The sequence below is a fragment of the Odocoileus virginianus genome, chromosome 4, assembly GCF_023699985.2.
Source record: "Odocoileus virginianus isolate 20LAN1187 ecotype Illinois chromosome 4, Ovbor_1.2, whole genome shotgun sequence".
NCBI lineage: Eukaryota > Metazoa > Chordata > Mammalia > Artiodactyla > Cervidae > Odocoileus > Odocoileus virginianus.
The window spans coordinates 64272661-64295549 of NC_069677.1; the positions used below are offsets into that span (position 1 = coordinate 64272661).

Sequence of the window (22889 nt, forward strand, 5' to 3'; positions counted from 1 at the left end):
CTACAGTTAATGCACTATTTCGCTGACTGAACTTGCTCACACAAAGCCTTATACAGGTCAGGAGAACTTTCTCTATCTTGTCTTCATGCAAAACTTCAGAGTAGCAGAGAAAGAGTAACGCCGAGAGTCCACCTGGCTTTCAAGTCACTTCCACCCTCATTGGATGTCCTGCACCTAACAACCATAAGGGGGCCCAGAGGAAAGGAGGTATCATTCCATGCCCAGGGACATGCCTTAATGAACTGGAAAAACAAGTTTCATGTGTCAACCCTGCGGTCTTCCCAGCTGTCCAAAAATCTTTCTTAATCCTGCAAACCAGCTCTTAAACTCATGAAACTGGTATCTTAATCCTTTTTCCTTCATCATAAAACCAAATGATGTAAGTAAACATTTTGCTTTGTTAAGAAAAGACTTGTGGTTATTAAAGGAGATAAGAAGGGGAGGGATAAATATGGGAGTTAGGATTAACAGATATGACACATACTAATACGTACAAAATAGATAAACAACAAGGATCTGCTGCATAGCACAGGGAAATATACTCAGTATCCTATAATAACTTATAATGGAAAAGAATCTGAAACAGAATAGCCAAATATACATAAGGGCTTCCCTGGTGGCTCAGTGGTAAAGAATTCACCAGCCTATGCAGGATATGTGGGTTTGATTCCTGAGTCAGGAAGGTCCCCTGGAGAAGGAAATGGCCTATATTCTTGCCCAGAGAATCCCATGGACAGAGGAGCCTGGTGGGCTATATAGTCCATGGGATCACAAAGAGCTGGACATGACTAAAGCAGCTTATCACCCATGCACGCACAACATATAGCTGAGTCACTCTGCTGTACACCTGAGATGTTGTAAATCAACTATACTTCAATAAAAATTTTAAATTTAAAATTAAAAAGAAGACAAAAATATTCCAGTGCTTGTTTCTAGTTAGGTTTGAAGTGGGAAAGAGAGAGTTTCAATCACCTATGCTTACTTATTTAACATCTCCCATTTTTCTTTGACATTCCTTAACACTTGTCCAATTATACCTCTGATAGTCTCATGGAATACATTTAAGAAAAGAATCAAACTCATGTGTGGCTTGATCATTTTCTATTCAAACGCATCCTGTGGGGCCTAATTTTTCCCCATTCACTAGACGAAATTTAAGACAAGTCTCATGGTTTTATGTTCATCACCAACTTAAAAAAAAAAAAGTTTTCCAGCTACTTATAGTTTATGAAAATAGTCTCAGTTCAATAATTAAAATATCTAGTCTTACAGAATAGAATAGTCACAAGATTCAGTTCTATTTATAATGACATCTTTTTCCTGATAGACTTGCTTTGAGAAGGAAATAGGTGTGGTCAATTCTTTTCTGTTTCTTCATCTTGAGTTTCTGTTCCCCACCACTCTCTAGGCTGTGTTCACCTCTTCTAGGCTTAGAGAGCAGGGAGAGGCCAGGGCAGAAACGTTCTTATTAGACAGATACTGTCATGAGCTGCTGCATGGGGAGCATGCAGCAAGCCTGGAATAAGCATGAGCTATTTTACTCAAAAACGAAATGCATCAGCGTGGCGCTGACATGCCATGGCATGATTAATAGTGTCACTTCACAACCATGTTGTCTGAGGAGTTCGCGGTGTTTTGTACTAGCTTGTCGGTATTGTTTATTGATAACAGTGAGGTTGGTGAGTTGCACCTGGTCTTAATGAAAACCCCCAAAAGTCTCAGTCATCAGGGCTGATTGCATAGCCAAAATATACCCATGTTATGAGCAGAGTACAAGAAACCCTGGTTCAGACTCTCCTCTGGGCTCCATGGTTCCTTAGTATTCTGCGCACACATCAGTGGTTCCTGAGCTGAGAGAAGGGGGCATCCACCTCGGCCCTTAGACAGGAAGGCATCTGGAACTTAGGCTCTCCTGACCCCTTGCTGTGAGGTCACCCTTGGCTGAGATGTATGTCCTGGCTTTAATGCTGTTGTTCTGTTTCATCATTTTCCTGAGTGAGCTGTAGATTGGTAAGTGCTAACTATGTGAGTCTTGTGAGTCTTTAGCAATCCCAAGGAAATCAACCCTAAATATTTATTAGAAGGATTGATGCTGAAGCTGAAGCTCCACTACTTTGGCCACCTAATGCAAAGAGCCAACTTATTGGAAAAGACCTTGATGTTGGCAAAGGATGAAGGCAAAAGGAGAAGGGGACAACAGAGGATGAGATGAATAGATAGCATCACCAACTCAATGGACATAAATTTGAGCAAATTCCAGGAGATAGTGAGGGACAGGGAAGCCTGGCATGCTGCAGTCCATGGGGTCACAAAGAATAGGACACAACTTATCAATTGACCTTTTGTAGGTATTTCACAGGGTCCTCCCAAGACTGAGTTTCTCCCACAAGCCTCACCCAGCAGGACCCAACAGCACCCTCTCCTCTCCGGACTTCACCTTGCCCTTCCAGGCAACCTTCCTGATTGGCATCTAAGTCAGCCCTCCCGGGCAACATCTGGTCAGAAGGAAACACTTTTTTGCTCCATTCAGCTTGGAGAGTGGAAATCAACCTGTCTACAGCAACTTCTTTTCACTCCTCTCTCAATGAAGCAAAACAGCAATGGTCTCTTACCTTTTGATGACTCACACATCAATCTATCAGGACACATTGTCAAATTCACTGGTGGTCCTTCGAAGACTTTCTCTCTGAGCTTGAAGTCAAAGAAAAATGTTCCACCTTTCCAAATAAAAACTTCTTCTAATCTCTATTCAACCCTTTATATTCTTGATGCTGAGAGGATACTAGTTTCTAAATAGTACTGGAAATTTTCTGTAAGTCCGGTACGGTGGCGTCATACCCCATTTTGTAATGTATATTAATTTCAGGTCTTGAAGTCCTGGCCAAATCTGATAGCCATAAAAAAATGTTTTATTTCAACATCCTATGACACTGCTATAAGTGGAAAATCAAGATTTGAACCCACAATTAGTTGATTCCAAGTGCCTTATTTTTTGTACTGGGCCAGACATTTAAGTCAATTTAAGGATGCTGTTTAGAATTTACTTAGAACCTTTTGGATTGTCTTCATTTTGGTCTTGGAAAAGATGTCCTTTCAAATGTGTCTGTGCCACATCCTTCCCTTCCCAGTGAATTTTGTCCACTTTATTCAGAGATGGAAAACCAAAAAAGGAAGTTTTTAGGTTCCCTTTCCTTGGTCAAGTGGAAAAATTTAATTAGCTCCTCTGTTCAATGAATAATGTCTTTAACTGTTGTCAAACATAGTTTTGTGGTATGATTCTTTCCTTAGAGAAATGGTGATGTAGAGTGGAGCACAAAAATTTTTTTAAAATACTTTCTCAACGAATGCTTAGAAAAAGCATTTGAAAGTTTTTGCCACTGGTTACTGACTCTAAAGTCTAAGATTCCCAAATTTTCATTTCCAATTGGGGTCATATCAATAAATGTGCTAATCTCCCTGTGTCCTATGATTGATACTGCTGTATTCACTGTGGACAGTAAACTCAAGGCTCTCTGGCACCTCTTCTCACTCTGAGTTTTGGCCACGTGGTCAGCCGGTCAGAAGTCACTAGGGAGGCATCTTCCCATGTTTAATTATTTCCCCAACCCCTTCTGCCCAGCTCATCCCATAGTTGCTTCATAATAGAAGTAAATAGAGAGATGCATGTGTGTTCCTACTTAGTCGTATCTGACTCTTTGTGACCCTATGGACTGTAGCGCACCAGGCTCCTCTGTCCACGGGATTCTCCAGGCAAGAACACCAGAGTGAGTTGACATTTCTTCCTCCAGGGGATCTTCCCGACCCAAGGATGGAACCCAAGCCTCCTTTGTCTCCTGCGTTAGCAGACAGATTTTTTACCACTGAGCCACCTGGGAAGCCCCAAATAGAGAGATAATGTTGTGCAAAACCCAACACTTCCTCTTTTTTCAATACAAAATAATCAGTCTTCCCAGTAGTCTTTATCCAATGACATAAAAGAAACATCAGGAGCTCTATCTAGAAACAAGTTTGTAAGGACAGCCCCACAAGATCTTTTGTTGTGGTCAATGGTTGAGACTCGCATTTCCATTGCAGGGGCATGGGTTCGATCCCTCGTTGGGGAACTAATATTCTGCATGCTGCATAGCACAACCAGAAAATAAAATTAAAGTGTATTTTAAAAAAAAAGAAAAAGCCCTGTGGTAAACAGATCTCTTTGGGCCTAAAGAAGGCAATTAGGGCTTCCTTGGGGGCCCAGAGGTTGAGTCTGCCTTGCAGTGCAGGATACATGGGTTCCACTCCTGGCCCAGGAAGATCCGACAGGTCTCAGAGCACCTAAGCCCATGAGCCACAACCACTGAGCCCACGTGCTGCAGCTTCTGAGACCCATGTGCCTAGAGCCTGGGCTCTGCAACAAGAGAAGCCACCGCAATGAGATAGTTGCACTGCAGCTAGAGAGTAGTCCCGCCTCACCTCAACTAGAGAAAGCCCATGTGCGGTAACAAAGACCCAGTATAGCCAAAAAAAAAGAAAAAAAAAAAACAGCATAAGTAATTTTTTTAAAAGGAAGTAGTTTAAAAGAAAGAAGAATAGCCCCCAAACATAAATCTCTCAGGCAGATATAGCGTCCTGCCATGGCAAAATAACAGGGTGGGTTTCTGCTCCTGAACTTTCACCCTAAAAGCCTTCAACTGCATTGTTTAAGTAAAACTTTCATGTTCAGTTCAGTCGCTCAGTCATGTCCGACTCTTTGCGACCCCATGAATCGCAGCAGGCCAGGCCTCCCTATCCATCACCAACTCCCGGAGCCCACCCAAACTCATGTCCATTATGTCGGTAATGCCATCCAGCCATCTCATCCTCTGTTGTCCCCTTCTCCTCCTGCCCTCAATCTTTCCCAGCATCAGGGTCTTTTCCAATGAGTCAATTCTTCGCATGAGGTGGCCAAAGTACTGCAGTTTCAGCTTCAGCATCAGTCTTTCCAATGAACACCCAGGACTGATCTCCTTTAGGATGGTCTGGTTGGATCTCCAAACTTTCATGTTAGCTACTCCTATTTCAGAAAGGCTTGAAATAGTTTTTTCTATAAATTAAAAAAATTTTGATTGTTATAATAAGTTAAAAAATATATTAAATGTGTGAACACTTCCTCTCCACCCCACCTCTTAAGAAATCAAAGTTAGAAGTTTGACCATATACTTTCACACCTTTCTTCATGGTCATTTAAACACTGTCAAGGCAGAACAGAACAGTCGTGGTCTGTTTCTGACCCCATGGACTGCAGCACTCCAGGCTTCCCTTTCTATCACCAACTCCCAGAACTTGCTCAAATTCATATCCATTGAGTTGGTGATGCTACCCAACCATCTCATCCTCTGTCATCCCCTTCTCCTCCTGCCTTCAATCTTTCCCAGCATCAGGGTCTTTTCCAGTGAGTCAGTTCTTTGCATCAGGTGGCCAAAGTATTGAAGCTTCAGCTCCAATAGTATTCTCCTGTCGATGGCTGTTCAGGAGCTAGTTGCAGTTTTGGAGTTCTCACAAGAGAAGATGACAACATGTCCTTCTACTCCACCATCTTGTAAGAACAGATATTCTTTCACATATACTTTATAATCATATCATCCTATACGCATTACAACTGAAATTTTTTTTCTCTTATATAAGGTATTAATAAGCCTGGCTGCAGATAACAGAGATCCATGTTAAGAAGACAGAAGTTTCTGTCTGGTTTAACAATTCCTAGATACAGGGTCAAGGGGCCTTGTGGAACTCTGCTCCAAACTATGGGCCAGGCACCCAAAGTTTTCTATATTGTTACCCATCCTGCCCAAGCAGTATTGCTATTCCACATGGCCTCAGTTTGCCATCACGACCATGTTCAGGAAAGAAGGTGGAGGAAAGAAGGCAGAAAGGATATGCCCCTACCCCTCTAATTTCAGAACACAGCACAGAAGTTGCCCATCTCACTTCCTCATATTTCATTAACTAGGATCTGGTCACGTTGACTACACTTTGCAGCAAGGAAAGCTGGGAAATATAGTCTTTTCCCCTGGCAGCAATGTGGCCAGCTAAAAATCATGGAAAGGGTTAGACTTACCAGAGGAGTTGGGTGGGGAGGGGGGCGGGGATGGGTAATGCATAGCCTTTGCTCTTCCTGTAATTCATATCACTAACCATATCAAAAGTCAATGTTTTTACTAACTTTTTTTTCTTTTGGCTATGCCATGCCTTAGTTGCCACATGTGAGATCTAGTTCCCTGACCAGAGATTGAACGTGCATTAGGAACTTGGAGTCTTAGCTACTGAACCACCAGGAAAGTCCCTAACCATTCTTTTTCAATAATCATTCAATTCTGTAAATTCTGTGGGTGATCATACTTTATCCAACGATCTTCCTATTTCTGAAAATGTGCCCTATTTCCAGGCTTTCATTTTCTTTTGGCCATAACAGGCAAGACTATTGAATTTGAGTGGAGATTTATCAACTATATTTAAACAAACGTGTCTCATTCTTACCTCTCCTGGGCTGACAGGTGAAGGGACTGTCAAGTCTCTCTTCTTCTCTATTAAAGAACCTTGAGGAAAGATGAAGAAACTCATGTGAAAGACCCTCTTGTTGTCCCTCATCTCTGGGTGTTTTTATTCCCTTCTCAGTGAAAAGAGCTGTTGAAGATCACGCAAATGGAACTAGACATACGTCCTTAACTAAGAGGAGACTGCCTTTAGGGAAGAACAATGATTTTGCTTAGTTTCTTCAGATAATATGTTGTGCGCTGTACTCTAGGAGGTATACCCTTCAACTTAATTTAGCCCTTCAAAGCTGAGAGTTTGTAGCTTTGGGATTTCTGGCAGGAAAACAGCTTTAGGTTAGAACAGGGATTCTCTGTAACCTGAATACACAGTCATAAAGTAGTCTTGGGGGATAAATTAAAAACAAAAAAGGAAAAGAAAGAGAGGGAGAGAAGGGAGGAAGGAGAAAAATCAAGGAGCAACATCCAGGCCCCAGAAGTCCATTCAGGAAAATAGGCCTCTGTTAGTTAAATCTCTTTGGTTTTAAGCCACAGACAATAACTCAAGTCAATGTAGATATAAGATATAGGAGACTTCCCTGGTGGACCATTGGTTGGGAGTCCACCTGCTAATACAGGGAGCAAGAGTTTAATCCCTGGTACCGGACGATCCCACATGCCACAGAGTTGCTGAACCCACGCACCACAACCACTGGGCCCGCGTGCCTAAAGCGCATGCTCTGCAGCAAGAGAAGCCGCCACAGTGAAAAGCCCGTGCACCTCAACTAGAGTAGTCCCCGCTCGCTGCTTACTAAGAAAGCCCTCGCACAGCAATGAAGACCCAAAGCAGTTAATTAAATTAACCAATAAATTAATTAACTCATTTTTTAAGACATGGGAATAAGGATGTAAGATATAAGAATTCTAATAAAGATATAAGAATATTCAGGAAGCAAAAAGAAGATGGATCTCGAAGCCAAAAAGAGGACAACTCTATGGAATCTGCTTCTCTTCTCCTACTGAAGACCAGTCTTTGATGCTTCTCTGTGATTAAGTGAGCAGAGGGGGAATGTGTCCCAGCTTCTGAGACTCTGTCCTCTCACTTCAAAAGACCAGCAAAGACTGATGAGGTCATAGTCTCAATTCAAAGTTCCTAGGAGAAAGAATATGGTTGATGCGGCATGGGCCAGGTGCCCACCCTAGCTCCAATCAACCACGGCCAGAAATGCAGCATCAGGAGAATAAACCGGGCAGGCAGGATGAGACCCCTCTGAAGATAGGAGTCCTTCTCTATGAAGCATGAGCTGGGAAGGTGACCAGGTACCTACTCAAATTAAAGGTCAAGCCAACCACCTACTCAGCTGTTTCAATAAGGGAAAGATAAAATATTCTGTGTGCATGCATGCTAAGTCGCTTCAGTCATATTCAACTCTTTGCAACCCTTTGGACTATAGCCCGCCAGGCTCCTCTGTCCATGGGATTTCCCAGGCAAGAGTACTGGTGTGGTTCCCATTTCCTTCCTCAGGGGATCTTCCCAACCCAGGAATTGAACCCACATCTGTTGTGTCTCCTGCAATGGCAGGCAGGTTCTTTACCACTAGCGCCACCTGGAAAGCCCAAGATATTCTACTTCAAATAATTATAAACTGCAGTGTGACCCAGGCCATCTCTGGACATGTTTCTTGGATTCAAGGTTCAGATGACATAGTTAAGGATGAAATAAAACTGATGCATCAGTTCTTGTCCACAATCTGCACAAACCTTAGCATTCAAACCAATAGATCAGAAAAAGGTCGTTAGTGATGGCACCTGAACACTAGTCCATCCTCCAGGAAGGGAGGCTTGCTGTTTTCTCACCACACTCAGACCCAACCATCAGGAAAGTCATTTCAACCTTAGACATATAATGACCTACTTCTCCTAGGGAGGTATAAGCCAGTACAAAAAGGACAGAGACATTCAATTTAGGAATGATCCTTCCCACACAGATCATGGAGGGGAGCTGCCTGGACCCGGGAAATGAACTGTTCTCCAGGACCCATAAGCTATTCCTTGTGGCCGTTCCTGTAGGTCCATCCATATGCCTACGTCAGCTGAGAAAAAAAAAATCACAACATGAGAGTTGTGAGTTAAGTTTTATTGGGGGCAAAATGAGGACTATAGCCCAGGAGACAGCCTTTGAGAAACTTCTCCCAAGAGGTAGGGGGAAAGGTCAATATACATGTGATTTTGGTGAAGTGGGGTACATGCAGTCGAGCACACATTTTTGCAGGTTTCCCCTATCACAAGGACCAGATGTCACTATGAATGATTTTACTGCTTTTCTAGATATAAGGAGATGCAAAAATTGGGCTCATAAAATCTGCTCCTGAAAATATCTAACTCTCTGTCGGCTTGTTCTGCCAGTTTTTCCCAGAGCACACAGAGTGCTTCATTCCTGATCTCCACCCTAAACTCTTTTCAGTGGGTGTTGAAGGTCTGCGGTTGCACTGGTTTAATCTTTATAGAGGCAGATGGCAGCTGCCAATTTTTAGTTGGCACCTCTTTAGTTGGCACCTTTTTAGACTTCTTTGTCCCAAGTCTGCTAATCTTTTTCCTGCCGGGTCTCTGACCAATCAGTCAAGTCGTTTGCCACTGCCCAGGAGTCCATTCATATTCTGACCTTGAACCATTTCTCCTTCCATAAAAGTACAGACCGGATGCATCACTCAAAATTTGGCCCTTTGAGGGGGTTTGGGTCTTTATCAATTATGCAGATTTCTGCCATTCCACCCAAGATGTTATAGTTTTCATTTACAGTTGTTTAAGGTATTGGGGCTAGCCTTGGGGCTCAGATGGTAAAGAATCTGCCTGCAATGCAGGAGATGTAAGAGATGTGGGTTTGATCCTTGGGTTAGGAAGATCCCCTGGAAGAGAGCATGGCAACCCACTCCATCATTCTTGCCTGGAGAATTCCATGGACAGAGGGGCCTGGCAGACTACAGTCCAGGGGTCACAAAGAGTTGGACATGACTAAAGAGACTAATACTTTCACTTTCAGGTAGCTCAGTGGGTAAAGAATTCATCTGAAGTGCAGGAGATGCAGGAGACATGGGTATGATCCCTGGGTAGGGATGATCCCCTGGAGAAGGACATGGCAACTCACTCCAATATTCTTGCCTGGACAATATTCTTGCCATATGGACAATATTCTTGCCATGAACAAGAGGACCCTGGCAGACTACAGCCCATGGGGTTGCAAAGAGTTGGACACAACTGAAGCAATTGGTATGTTTAAGTTAAGACAGAGGATGAGATGGTTGGATGGCAATCACTGACTCAAAGGACATGAGTTTGAGTAAGCTCCAGGAGTTGGTGAAGGACAGGGAGGCCTGGCATGCTGCAGTCCATGGGGTCACAAAGAGTTGGACACAACTGAGCAACTGAACTGATGTTTAAGTTATCTGTTGTTGAATAATGTTACCACAAAATATGGGATTTAAAACAGCAACTAGTTTATTACTTAGCACAACTCTGTGAGTTAACATGGGCCTAACCAGATCATTCTTCTGTTGATCTTGCTTGGAGTCTCTCACGCAGATTCAGCCAGATGGCAGCTGGGGTTGGAATGTCCAGGATGGCTTCATTCATGTGGTTGGCATCTTAGCAGAGAGGGCTGCCAGGCTGGGACCCCCTCATTCCAGGTTTCCTCTTCATGTAGCTGCTTTATATGGCAGCTGATCCCAAGAGCAAGCATTCCAAGAAGACAAGTCCCTATGCGCAAACTCATATAAAGCCTTTACATGCATCATGCCTACTCGTCACCATTTTCCCAAGCTCAGATTCGGTGTTGGAAGAGACAACTCAAAGCTGTGAATACTGGGAGGCGTGGTGCATTCAGGGCCACCAAAGTTACTGCGCGATTGACCATTAGGAGTAGAGCAGCTGCCCCAAAGTCTTCCACTTTGCCTTTTCCACTACAAGAACTCTAAACTCAGAGCCAAGGAGTAAATATGGTAGTTCTGCAACCTACCAAGTATGTTTGTTCCAGGGAAATGATTTCTGGATGAGTCCACGAACTCAATGTACTCTATGAGTCAAACCTACACTATCAAAGAGGAAGGGACCCCAGATACTAATACCAAGTCTAGTGACAACAGTCTTAGAAATGTTTGGGCATTCCCCTTTATCCTGTGTACAGTTAACTGAGTAAATAATTAGAGGCTCTCTGGGGAATCATTACCCAGAGGAATTATATATCATATTCTCCTGCTGTGGTGTTGCAGGGTCATTCCTCCAAGAGACTTTGCCTATCCTGCATTTGGCAAATTCCAAGTCCAAAAACTGGCTCAGGGGCTTACCTGGAAGTCCAGTGGCTAAGACACCACACTCCCAATGCAGGAGCCCCTAGTTCAATCCCTGGTCGGAGAACTAGATTCCACATGAAAAAACCAGAAGATCTTGCTTGCCACAACTAAGACCAAGAGCAGCAAAATAAACAAATATCTTTTAAAACAAAAACTGACTCAGGCCTGGTAATTAGACAAGGGACATCATGAATTTTTATTAAATTAGTTCCCTCAACCTCTTGATAATCTAGCCTTGATTTCTTTTGATCCTATGGACTGAGCAATCCTTTGTGGCTGCCCATCTATTTCACCTGCAAGGTTGCTACAAGTTACTATCTCCATAGCTCTCAGTAGGTCAGGGCTTCTGACTGCCATTTTGATCTTACCATTAATTATGATTTTTGTGCCCTTCTCACAGCTTCCCCAGTGGCTCAAAGGTAAAGAATCTGCCTGCAGTGCAGGAACTGCAGGAGATGCAGGTGTGATCCCTGGGTCAGAAAGATCCCACAGAGGAGGGCATACTAACCCACTCCAGTATTCTTGCCTGGAGAATCCCATGGTCAGAGGATCCTTGTGGGCTACAGTCCAGTCCAAGCTTCTAAGAGAATTCTAAGAATTTATCAGCCTCACTCCCCAGGGTCCTTGCCAAGGTGTCAAATCATGTAGCCTGTGAGATGTTTCCCTACCTATAAACTCCCCTTTAACCAACCTTGTACTTCCTCCTCACCTTCATCCCCACTTGATCCAGCCTCCCATGTATACTCTTCCAACACTGGGTACCACATGCTGACCAGGTACAGCTGCTCCCTCTCCTCCCCCAGAAAGCACATCTCTTCTCTGGTCAGGTGATACTGTGAACTAACTCTAGCTATTGGTCTAAAGAAGAGGTAGAAATAGATCCTGGGAGTGGCTGGGGTATGTTGCTTTTCAAGGCAGAGACTTCCTCCTTGTCTTCAAGAAAGGGGGGCACACGAGCCTTTAATAGTGAGTACTTTGACCATGTCTATAGGCTCAGAGACTCAGGAGATTCTGGAGATTAAGAGTTTAATTACATCAACCCAGGTGACCCCATTCCAAGTCTCAGAGTCCCACCTTTCTCATCAGGTAGCTGTCTTGCCATGTGTAAGAATGAACCTCTTCTGGATCACCATCACTCTTATAATTAGGTCTTAGATTTGATGATGCTGAGTGTTTTCTGCCCTTTGGCTGCAGGAAGTGAGAATCTTTCCACATGCTGCCAAGGAGGCCCTCTGCTTTTCACCCTTCATCTGAAATGGGTGATGAATCACCCTAAACCTTCCCTGCTCTCAGTGCCTTGATATCTCCAACCACCCACCATTCATTTCCATAATCCTAAAAGAAAACTTGCTTTCTCTGAACCTCTTGACTGCTGAGCTATTGCAACTGCTAGTGAATTCCCTTCCACCGATATCCCATCCCAGTTCCCCACCAGCAACTGCACATATTAAAGGTCTACTACCAGCAATGGGGTCCTCCTTGCCACCTAGCAGGTGATCCAGCACCAAAATCTTGCTTTCTTTTTGGGAGTTCTTTTTTAAAACATTTATTTAGTCGCTTCCAATCTTAGCTGTGGCATCTGGGACCTTTTGTTGCAGCACACAGGCTTCTCTCTAGTGGCAGTGCGTGGGCTCCAGAGAGCATGGGGGCTCCAGCGCGGAGGCTCAGAAATTTCAGGGCACAGGCTTTGTTGCCCCAGGACATGTAGGATCTTAGTTCCCCAACCAAGGATTGAACTCATGACCCCTGAATCGGAAGGTGGATGCTTGACCACAGGAAAGTCCCCAGAATCCTCTCTTTGGGATTCCACTTGCTAGGACTATGCCTGATACCAACCTTTGTAAGTGAGCTTCCTGGAAAAAGACTCTGAAGTTGAGGTTGATTGGGGTGTCTTGTTGGAAACAACTCCTATGAGCAAGTAAGGAAAGCAGAATGGTGCAGGGTGAGGGACGGGGTGGGGTGGGTATTTGAATTGTGATGCAAGGCAGCAAGACCTAAACCAATCCGTGGGGAGCTGTGGAACTAGAATAGCCCCTATATCGAAGATTTTCAATATTAAAGCAAGGGGATCAACCTTTGTACCTCTGCACCAACCTGTCATTGGGGCAGGATAGCTCCCTTCGTCCAAGGACAGTTTCTGCTGAGCCATCAACAGGCAACACACCTAACTGCTGGGGAATGTGTTCCCCAGTTCCTAAGGGAGGAGCTGGAAAGCATATCACAGCATCCACCACGCAGCCTAAAGAGAACTTACTATACAAACCTGATCTTGTAAATGCACTTATTAATAAAAATGAGATTCTAGGAAAGCATAACTATGTTTTAATAAGACTTAAAGATCTGGTCAATATACAATGATGGCAGGACAGTGAGAAAGACAACAAATATCAGAAGCCTAAAAGCATCATAAATCTAAAATCTCATGACTAGCAAGATAAACAATTAAAAAGTGGACCAGCCAGAGCCATTGACCAGGGTTCTGGTTTAAATCACCTTGAACTTAAAAAGCAGGTCCTGTATCCAGACCAAGAACCAATGGTGCGTCCCAGAGCCTGCCCTCTAAGTTGGTCTGATGAAGTTATTGTTACCGTGGGAAGGTACAAGAACACAAGTGAGAATGAGGGTACAGATTAGGGTAGAAAACACTGAAATCAATAAAACACTGAAATCAATACTGTAAGTAGAAAAATAGAACTGCAATCATTGTGATATTCTGTGTGTTTTATCTCCCTCTTGGGATGTTTAGAGCATTCAGGAGAATCCTAATACAAGGACCTGTGAAGATTTACTGTGTGAAAGCATTTAATCAAATAAATTTCTAAGTTTCAGGGGGGATGTCTTCTCAAATTCATCAATTTTGACCTATTAGTTGTGTTAAATAGCATGCAACTGTTAGAATCAGGAGGAAATGGCAAACCATTCCGATATTCTTGCTTGGAAAATTCCATGGAAAGAAGAGCCTGGTGAGCTATAGTCCATGGGGTCACAAAAGAGTCAAACATGACTGAAGCACGCACACACACATATTTAGAATATTAATTATTTAATCACCTGTAATGCTTATTGTTTTACAAAATCCAATAAGATAATAAATTGAGCATGAAAGGAAATATAGGTAGTAGCAAGTATTCCTCTCCAAACATAAAAGGCCCTTCAGATAGTAAATAATAAAATCAATAGAGACAATATAACAAGTCGTGTCCCCAGGGTTGGCATAGAATGTATCATCTGATATATATTGGTTTTGCTGTAACCACAAAATTCATTCTCTGTATTCAAAAGATACCATTCAAGGGGCATGCCTGGTGAAACAGTGGTTGAGTCCATCTTGCAGTGCAGGGAACACAAGATTGATCCCTGTTCGGAGACTAAGATCCCACATGCCATGGGGCAACTAAGAGCACTCACCACAGTGGAGATCCTGCTTGCTGCAACTAAGACCTACCACAGTCAAATAAATAAACAAAATAAAAAATTTTAAAAAGCACAACCCAACAAAAGACAGTTCAAAGCTAAATATAAGTAATTGGGTATCATCCATGACTTCTACCTCTGTCTGTCTGTCATTCCCATTTGCCAGACAATTGTGAGCTGACTTTTACACGCAAACACTGATTGAATTCTCCTGGTTGGCTGTGATACAGGAGGAGCTCTTTATCTGCTTCTCAGTCAACTTCTTCCATCCTTTGCTCTTCCTGGAACGCAGCAGAAAGGGTCCCAGCATCCCAGCAAATGTCAGCTGGAATTGGTTATCTTTGGAGATTCTATCCAAAGTCATTTCCACTGATAAGCTTGCTTGACTCCCCAGGGTGGAAGAAAAGCAGAAAAATCAACACAAATTCAGAATGATTTTTGTATGATACAATAAATAGAAAATGCAAAACTACTGACACTTCAGAGAAGCGAAGATCCAGGCAAAGATTCAGATTTTAAAACCGGTTCCCTATTTTTAAGTACTCAGGTTTAAAAGTACTGTCTTCTAAGTATTCGGGCTTCCAAAATGCACATTGTGCACTTAAAATGAGTCTCCTGGATATATTCAAACAAACCCCAATAAGTTTATTCCCTTTCCTCTGTAAAGCATTTTAGCTCCGCATTTGCGATGGGAATTCCCTGTCCTTGGACTCATAACCTCTCATGGAAGTTTTTAATCCTCATGTAGAATGTAGGTGTGAGAGCTTCCTGACCTGACTGAAAGCCACTTTGACATCTAAAAAAGTGAGCATACAGTGCCCACTCTGTTCTCACGGATTTGTTTGTGTTGTGGGGCTTTCTGTTTTGTTTTGTTTCCAACTCTTGATTTCCTTTTGATTTTGTGTTGAGTTTTATTTACTTTTCAAATCACTTTCCTGAACCAGCTTGTCATCAAATATCAGCAAAGTTGGCCTGAAGTTGCCTTAGTTGGGGGGATGGGGTGGTGGGGGGCTGTGCACAGGGTATATGGTTGATGCTAAGCCTAACTACCAGCCTTCAGCACTTCCTTCTTCCCAACAGATCCACAAAGCATGGAGACTATTGTCCCCTGGAGAAAGAATTTCCTTGTCCTCCAAGGAAACTCTCCACCAAGTGCTGTGAAGGAGAGGAAAAATCTCTGATCTCCAGGGGCCTGGATCCCAGCCCCAGCACTGCCACTAGCTAGCTGAAGACCTTAGGCAAGTCACCTCCCCTTTCTGTGTCTGGGTGCTCGTTGGTAAAGTGAAGGCACAAGATTAGATCATATAATAAAAAGTCTGACTCTTTTATGATCAGCAGTTGGAATTGACAGTTTGTTTGGGTTTTTTTAGTGCTATATCTTTTTTTTTTAATTTTATTTATGTATTTATTTTTGGCTGTGCTGGGCTTCTCTTGTCGTGGTGAGTGGGGGCTACTCTTCATAGTGGTGCGTGGGCTTCTCGCTGCGGTGGCTTCTCTTGTTGCGGAGCACAGGCTCTAGGTCCGTGGGCTTCAGTAGTTGCAGCATGTGGGCGCTAGAGCACAGGCTTCAGTAACTGTGGCACACGGGGTTAGCTGCTCCTCAGCATGTGGGATCTTCCTGGATCAGGGATTGAACTTATGTCCCCTACATTGGCAGGCAGATTCTTATCCACAGCACCACCAAGGAAGTCCTGGAATTGACAGCTTTTAACTTTCCCTTTCCCTCTTCCCCTTCTGCCCCACATCTGGAAAAGCTGAAAAGAAATCCCAGATGTTCCCTCCAAGGACTTTCAAGTCACTCAAGCCTCTGCCAGCACATGGGAACCCAGTTCTATCCCCAAATGGCTATAAAAACCGCAACTAGTCTCCCATCCTTCGGCTCTCAGGCTATTTTTGGAACCGCCCAGGACTTACACTGCTCTCCCCAGAGTGCCTCATTATGTGAGTAGCAAAGCTTTTTGTGCCCTCTTGAGATGTGGCTTAATCAGTCTCAACATTTGAACTGAATTTAGGGTTGAAGTGTATCTAGCTTCTACAGGGTGGTCACAGTAGATGGCTTCCAAGAACTTTGTTCTAAAGCAATACTTCCAGGAGAAAAGAAAAGTGAGCTGCATGTGGAAATTTACAGTTTCTAGTGACCTTAAAAAAATTAAAAGATGAAAGCAATTCTAATAATACAGTCTTTTTAATCCAATATAACCAAAGTATTAGCATTTCAACACATAATCAAAAACAAAGTATTAAGGAGATATTTTAGCATTATTTATTTTCATATAGAAGTTTCCAGCCTCTGGTGAGTATTTCGTGCTACAGCACATCATCATTTGTACCAGCCACACTTCAAGTGCTCAAAACTCACAGTTTTTCCTACAGTTTTGGACGGTACAGTTGTTAAGAGATCCTAATGAACCATTGTTGTTAACTAAAGTATTACCGTATTCATCAAAACTAAGATGCCACAATTATGAAATATGTTCGTATTCATGTCATATAAAATTGTAATTATAAGGCCATAAATTATCAAATGAATTCAAAATTCAGAGATATTAAATTTAAAGTGTACCTCAGAATTGATTTTAAAATATATATAAAATGTATATACATAATACATATGTATACATAATATGTATAGTATATAAGTATATATTATCTATAATCACCTTAGAAGTGATTAAAATATATATTTAACATATATACATTATATATATTATGAAGGAAAATTACACGGCTCAAAATAGCCTGGAGTTAAAACTTTCCTCCAGGCCCTCCCCATCATTCTATGCAAAACAAAGAACTCTTTCACCTGAAGAAAAAAATGGACATTAAGATTGATTATGCCCAGCTCCCAGCTGGCCCAGCCTCTGGTCTATCTCCAAAATTCCTTGCTCCAGCTGTTTAAGAGATAACTACCCCGAACAACCTTGGAGACGCATAGTCCCCCAGTAACTTTCCACATACGTGCCTATATATACTTACTCTTTTCTTGGATAAGCACAGCAGTTCGCTAATCTGACTGCTGCCCCTTCTCACCTCATTAAAGGTGATCTGTTCCTGTAAAGTGCTGGTCTCGTTCTTTTTCTGAACCTTGCCTTCTCTAACCCCCTTACCTTACATATTACATGTATATAATGTATGTGTGTGTGTGTGTGTGTGTGTGTGTGTGTGTGTGTGTATACACATATGGTTGGTCAAAAGGTTCATTAGGATTTTTCCTTAAGATCTTACAGAAAAACCCAAAAAGCTTTTTGGCCAACTCTATATATACTAGTTTTCCATAAAAGGCCTGACATCTGGGTAAGCTGTGAGGTGAGAAAATCAGTGTCTTTGGTGTTTCTACCCACTTTCTACCAGATTCTCTCTCTCCCCTTTGACCCTCTCCACTTAGTTCCTGCCAATCCTTGCTTTAATTATCCTTTAGTGATGAGTGAGCACTCATTGACAAGCACTCATTGTATTGCAGGAATCCTTGATGTGGCACTTGTATTTTCAGAGAGGGTATCTAATGTGAGACATTGTATTGAGCCCCGTGCCGTGCAATGAGCTCATTTAACCCTTCCAGCAACCCTGATTTAAGCATTATTTTCATTTCCATGGGCGGGAGGGCAAAAGGGGGGAGGGAGAGCAGACTCAGGGACCCAAGATCAAACCGTATCTAGGTGGCAAGTTTGACTTTCAAGCCTAGGTGTATCTAAGAGTCCAGGTATTTTCTCTGTAACCAAAAAAGGTGACTCAGACAGTAAAGAATCCACCTTCAATGCAGGAGACTCGGGTTCGATCCTTGGGTCAGAAAGATCCTCTGGAAGAGGAAATGGCAACCCACTCCAGTATTCTTGCCTGGGAAATCCCATGGACAAAGGAACTTAGAGTGCTACAGTCCATGGGGTCACAAGAGAGTCAGACACAACTTAGTGACTAAACAGCCACCACCAGGATGACCAGCAGGGTCCCAGAAGGCAACACACCTTCCTAATAAGACCTCCTCACCCCTTTACAGATGCCTGAGGCTGGCACTGTAGATGGCCCCTCCATCAGAAACCCCATCAGATGCCAGCTCTGGCCACAGCATTTGGCCACCTGTGGTGATTCAGCAGGTTTCCTCTGCAAGAAGCACTTGAAATAAAAAAATTCCCCTTTTAAAAAACTGCACTATCCTGAGCACCACGGAAATGCCTCAGTGAGCAGATGCAAATGCACACACACAAAGAAAGGACTGAACTGCGCATTTTTGGAGGTGAGACTACACAGTTGAGTGGCCATGGCCCATCACTCAGGACACAAGGTCTACACAACTGCCGTTCTCAGGAGTCCGTCAGTCACGGCTGGGTAGACGTGGCTTGTTTTTCTTCTCTACAGTTGACAGCAGCATCCCAAAAACCTCAGTCAGGACTGAAGGGCTACCTGGCAAGCCAACCAGATTGAATTCCAACCCAGCTCAGCCAGCTGAAATGTGAGAAGTGGGTATTCTTCGGGATAACCAAGATCAAGGCAGCACATGGCATAAACAATGCTTTGAAACACACAGGCAAAGAACCCTTCAACAAAGGCTCTCAGCTGGAGGTGTGGGTAGGTATCAAAACTGCTCATCACTCTTATGGATAATTTAGAAAGGTACAGAAAGGATGACTATTATGTTTCACAGTGTCTGGGGTTTCTGATGGGACCATGGGAATTCGTGGAGTAGTGTGGTGGGGGAGAAGCAGCATAATTATCTGGAGTTTTCGTCACTCAAATAATCTGGTTCCTGGGTGGGAATGACTCAAAGGCTGAGCTCAGCTGGGATGGTTAACCAAAATGCCTATTCATAGCCCCACAGAGTGACTTGGGTTTCCACACAACATGGTGGCCTTATGGTAGCTGGACTTCTTTCATTGGGCTCCCAATGTGAATGTTTCAATGAACAGGGGGTGTTGTATGTATCACCTTTTATGAATCAGCCTAGGAAGCTATCTGGCATAATTTCCACGATAGTCTATCGATTGAATCAGTCATAAGCCCAGCCAGACTCAAGGAGAGATTAAAAAGACTCTATCTCTCAATGAAAGGAGTATCAAGAAAAAAGGGTCAATTTTTTAAAGCCAGCATTGTTAGGAAAAAAAAAAAAAAGGCGTAGACAAGTAACAGTAAACACCTTCGGATCAGAAATGAATTTCAGTTTCAGAAAACAATCCCAGAATAACCACAATTTTAGAAAACTAACAACATCTTGCAAACCCTTCCTAGAGTGGATTTTCTTTTCAGCCTTGAGGTTGCGAGACAGACCACCTACCCACCAACTTCATCTATAATTTAGCAATCAGTCAGGCAAGTACTTTTCAAAATATATGAAGAACACATTCTCTGCTCTCTAGGAGTTGAAAAGTTTAATGAGAAAAAATGAGGTGGTTTACAGATTCTTTTCTTTAGCCTTTTCCATTGGTTGGAAGTTCTGCATGCTTCCTAACTAGTTCTGCCACTCGTGTAAAATGAGCCCAAGTTCATTTTACTGTGTTTGCTCTAGCATAGCCACCTGTAAAATGGAGCTAGCCATCCCTGGAGAGCAGGTTCTTGTGGCTCCTTTTCTCTATTTACAACAGACTGTCAGGTCCATGGAGACTGTGCTGTTTAAATGCAAAATGTTGCGACTATCATTTCATTACTTGAAAAACTAAACAGCACAAGGATGCTTCTGTTGCCACGTTGCTAGGTAACCAACAGATCTCCCTGTCTGCACTTAAATGTCGAGATTCGCTGCAGTTTTGCACCAGGGCAGCCCTTCTTAAGCTAAAATGAAGGTGAGAGAGAGAGGTGGCTGACCTAGAGTCAAATTGCTATGGACATCACTGGGAAGAAAGGGGATTTAGCTACCAAGTACCGTGGCAGGGTCTGCTTGATCTTTGAATCTAACAACTCAGCTCATAGTATCAATGCTAGAGATGGCTCAACAATGAGATGGGCTTAATGGTGACAAAGCTGAGATTGCTTCTTTGAAGGAGCCAAGTCCACATCCTCTTCATTTTCTGGAGAGTAAAGCTTGTGAAAATCAAATGTAAGAAGCAGACAATAATACCTGAAATGTCTTTCATATACTCAAGGAATGGCATTGCCTTTCTGACACATTTGATCACATTTTTTAAAGGGAGGAGAAAGCAATCGTATGCTATTAATTGTTGTTTAGTCACTACATACTGTCTGATTCTTTTCCAACCCCGTGGACTGTAGCCCACCAGTCTCCTCTGTGCATGGGATTTCTCAAGCAAGAATACTGGAGTGGATTGCCCTTTCCTTCTCCAGGGGATCTTCCTGACCCAGGGATTGAACCCATATCTCCTGCATTAGCAGGTGAGTTCTTTACCACTGAGCCATCAAGAAAGCCCATTAATTCTATTTATATGAGCCATTAAAATATTCTTTCTGGGGCTGGGTAATCTTCTATTGGCAGTCCCAAGGTGGATGCTGTTGGAAATGCCTAAAGGAAGATAATTTCTCCCAGATATGACATTTAGATACAGTGACAAGTAATTACACACACACACACACACACACACACACACACAGAAGGAGTTCTCACCCACCACACCTCCAGGTAAATGTTATTTACTGAATATATTCTATTGCTAAAGAAAACTTTCCAGAAGCTTTACGTCTTTGTCTCTTTAATAACAATTTAAATCTGGCAGCAGCACCCCCCACTCTGAAAAACCCAGGGATATTTTCTCCCTGGCCATGTAACCGTGAAGAGTAATTTTAGAAAAGTCTGAAATGATCTCATCAATGGGGATGTGATATTCAGTGTTCATCTGAAATCCTCTACCCATCTGTTTCCTTCTAGAGCAACATGGGAGAAAAAAACAAGGAAACCAATAAAGTTGTTACAAATGAATAGGGGAAGGAGGGAAGGACAGAGGAAGGGAGTGAGAAAGTAAAATGGAGACAGATGGAAATCAAGCTGTTGGAGAATTCTGCTGGGAGAAGGCAGAGATGGGAGTGGCGATGATTCTTCCTCAGAAAACCAAGAAGTTCGCTAATCTGTCACCAAAGATGTACTGGGTACTTGTTCCAGGTGCTGGGCAGCCACAGCAGAGCCCTGGCAGAGAGGTACAGTCAGGACAGGAAAACCAGTAAGCACGCAAGTCAATGAGTATTTACAGATGGCGTGGGAGCCAAGAAGGAAACCCCAGGATGCCCTGAGCAAATACAGCTAGGAGAACTGATTCAGACCGGCAAGAAGTGGAAGATCAACTTCAGTTGGTGACATTTTGTCTTGAGAAACACTGGGAGCCTGTGGAGGCAGCCAGGGAAGAGGCCGGAGCTCTCAGGCTGCTCAGCATCAGGACCAGACCGCAAAGGCAACCGGAAGTGAAATGGAGCTGGTCCACTGCTCTCACTCTATCTGGACCAGGAAATTCATAGGAGCTGCAACCTGTGGACTGGCTCTGCCGTCCCTCCCTCATCCTTTCCCAGGGCTCCAAGGGAAAAGAAACCTTCTGTTTGCAGGGTGGTTTGTAAATACTCCCTCTTTCTTCCATCTAGAATGAAGTCAAAGAAATGTATCTGTTTGCTTTTCTAATTTGACATATTATCCTCTCTTTTACTCCTTGTCACTTTTCATAGAATTTTCATCATTCTTTCATCCACATGAACCCCCCGCCCCTTAGTGTATAATTAAAAGCTTCCCCAGAATCCAGTTGTAAAGAAGGCTTCACAGTAAGCTGTTTTGCACAATGAAATGGGACAGGATCTCGGTGTGTACAGATGGGGTGAATTTATTCTTTTAAAAACAGAACAAAGGAAAAGAAAAGGAAGGTTCTGGAGTTGGGAGAAGGCATTTATTTCTCTTGATGTTGAAAGAGCCCCTTAAGAGGACTCAGAGAAACCTCAAACAGGGCTACATCAATTAGCTTCAAATTAAGTCAAAATGATATAAACTTTGTGGGAAAGATTTAACAGTGTATCTTAATCCCTTGAATCATTTTTCTTAATGCAGCATGGCCACAATTTCCAGATGCTGGTAGCCTTGACAGAGATGGGAGGCAATGTTCACAAGGACTGGCAGCGTTTATTCAGTCACAGCTGCCATCCTGCAATAAACATTCTATATGCAAATTGCCTCAAGTGACTCTCCAGAAATTGACTAGTTTCTTACGATGTAGCTTAGCACCAAAAGAAATTGAAAACATTTTTATGGCTTATGTCCATAATACATTCCTTCAGTATGTGCTGTGTTTTTATCTGCCAATATAGTAAACTCTTCTCCTGCTTGCTTAGGCGTCACCAGTTCATTTTTTTGTGTGACACTGGGGAAAAAAAAATCAGCCTGCCAAAATATCCATCTAAATGAGAGCTATTAATGGCCATCACCAAACTGTGTTCAAGCTTCCTTTGTTCTTGAAACTGAATTGCTTTCAAAAGCAATAAGAAAAGTTGTGCAGATTTAAACCATGTATGATGTAAAAATTAAGCCCCATTTTTCCAGGGATGAAAGGTCTTGGGTGGACCCAATGCTTTGCTCTGAGTTATTCTGTCCTGGCCATAAAGCTTTGGTCACTTCTTTGCAACAGAATTTCCATCGAAGCTTTATAATCCAATTAATGAGATCAAGCAAAGCCACTGTCCTTCGTGTTCTCTTTTTAATGGTGAAGTGAAGATGATTGTGTTTTTGTTT

The 22889-nt window shown here is 42.9% G+C and overlaps 1 long non-coding RNA gene across 1 annotated transcript in view; it reads left to right on the forward strand.

Moving 5' to 3' along the window:
* The window catches only part of LOC139034790 (uncharacterized), a 42366-nt gene extending 19878 nt beyond the window's left edge, over nt 1-22488 (forward strand). The window contains exons 3-6 of the long non-coding RNA XR_011487342.1: nt 15329-16189; nt 18243-18811; nt 20447-20566; nt 21057-22488. This is a non-coding gene — a long non-coding RNA (uncharacterized lncRNA). The remainder of the gene's footprint in view (nt 1-15328; nt 16190-18242; nt 18812-20446; nt 20567-21056) is intronic.
* Nucleotides 22489-22889: the final 401 nt, after the last annotated feature.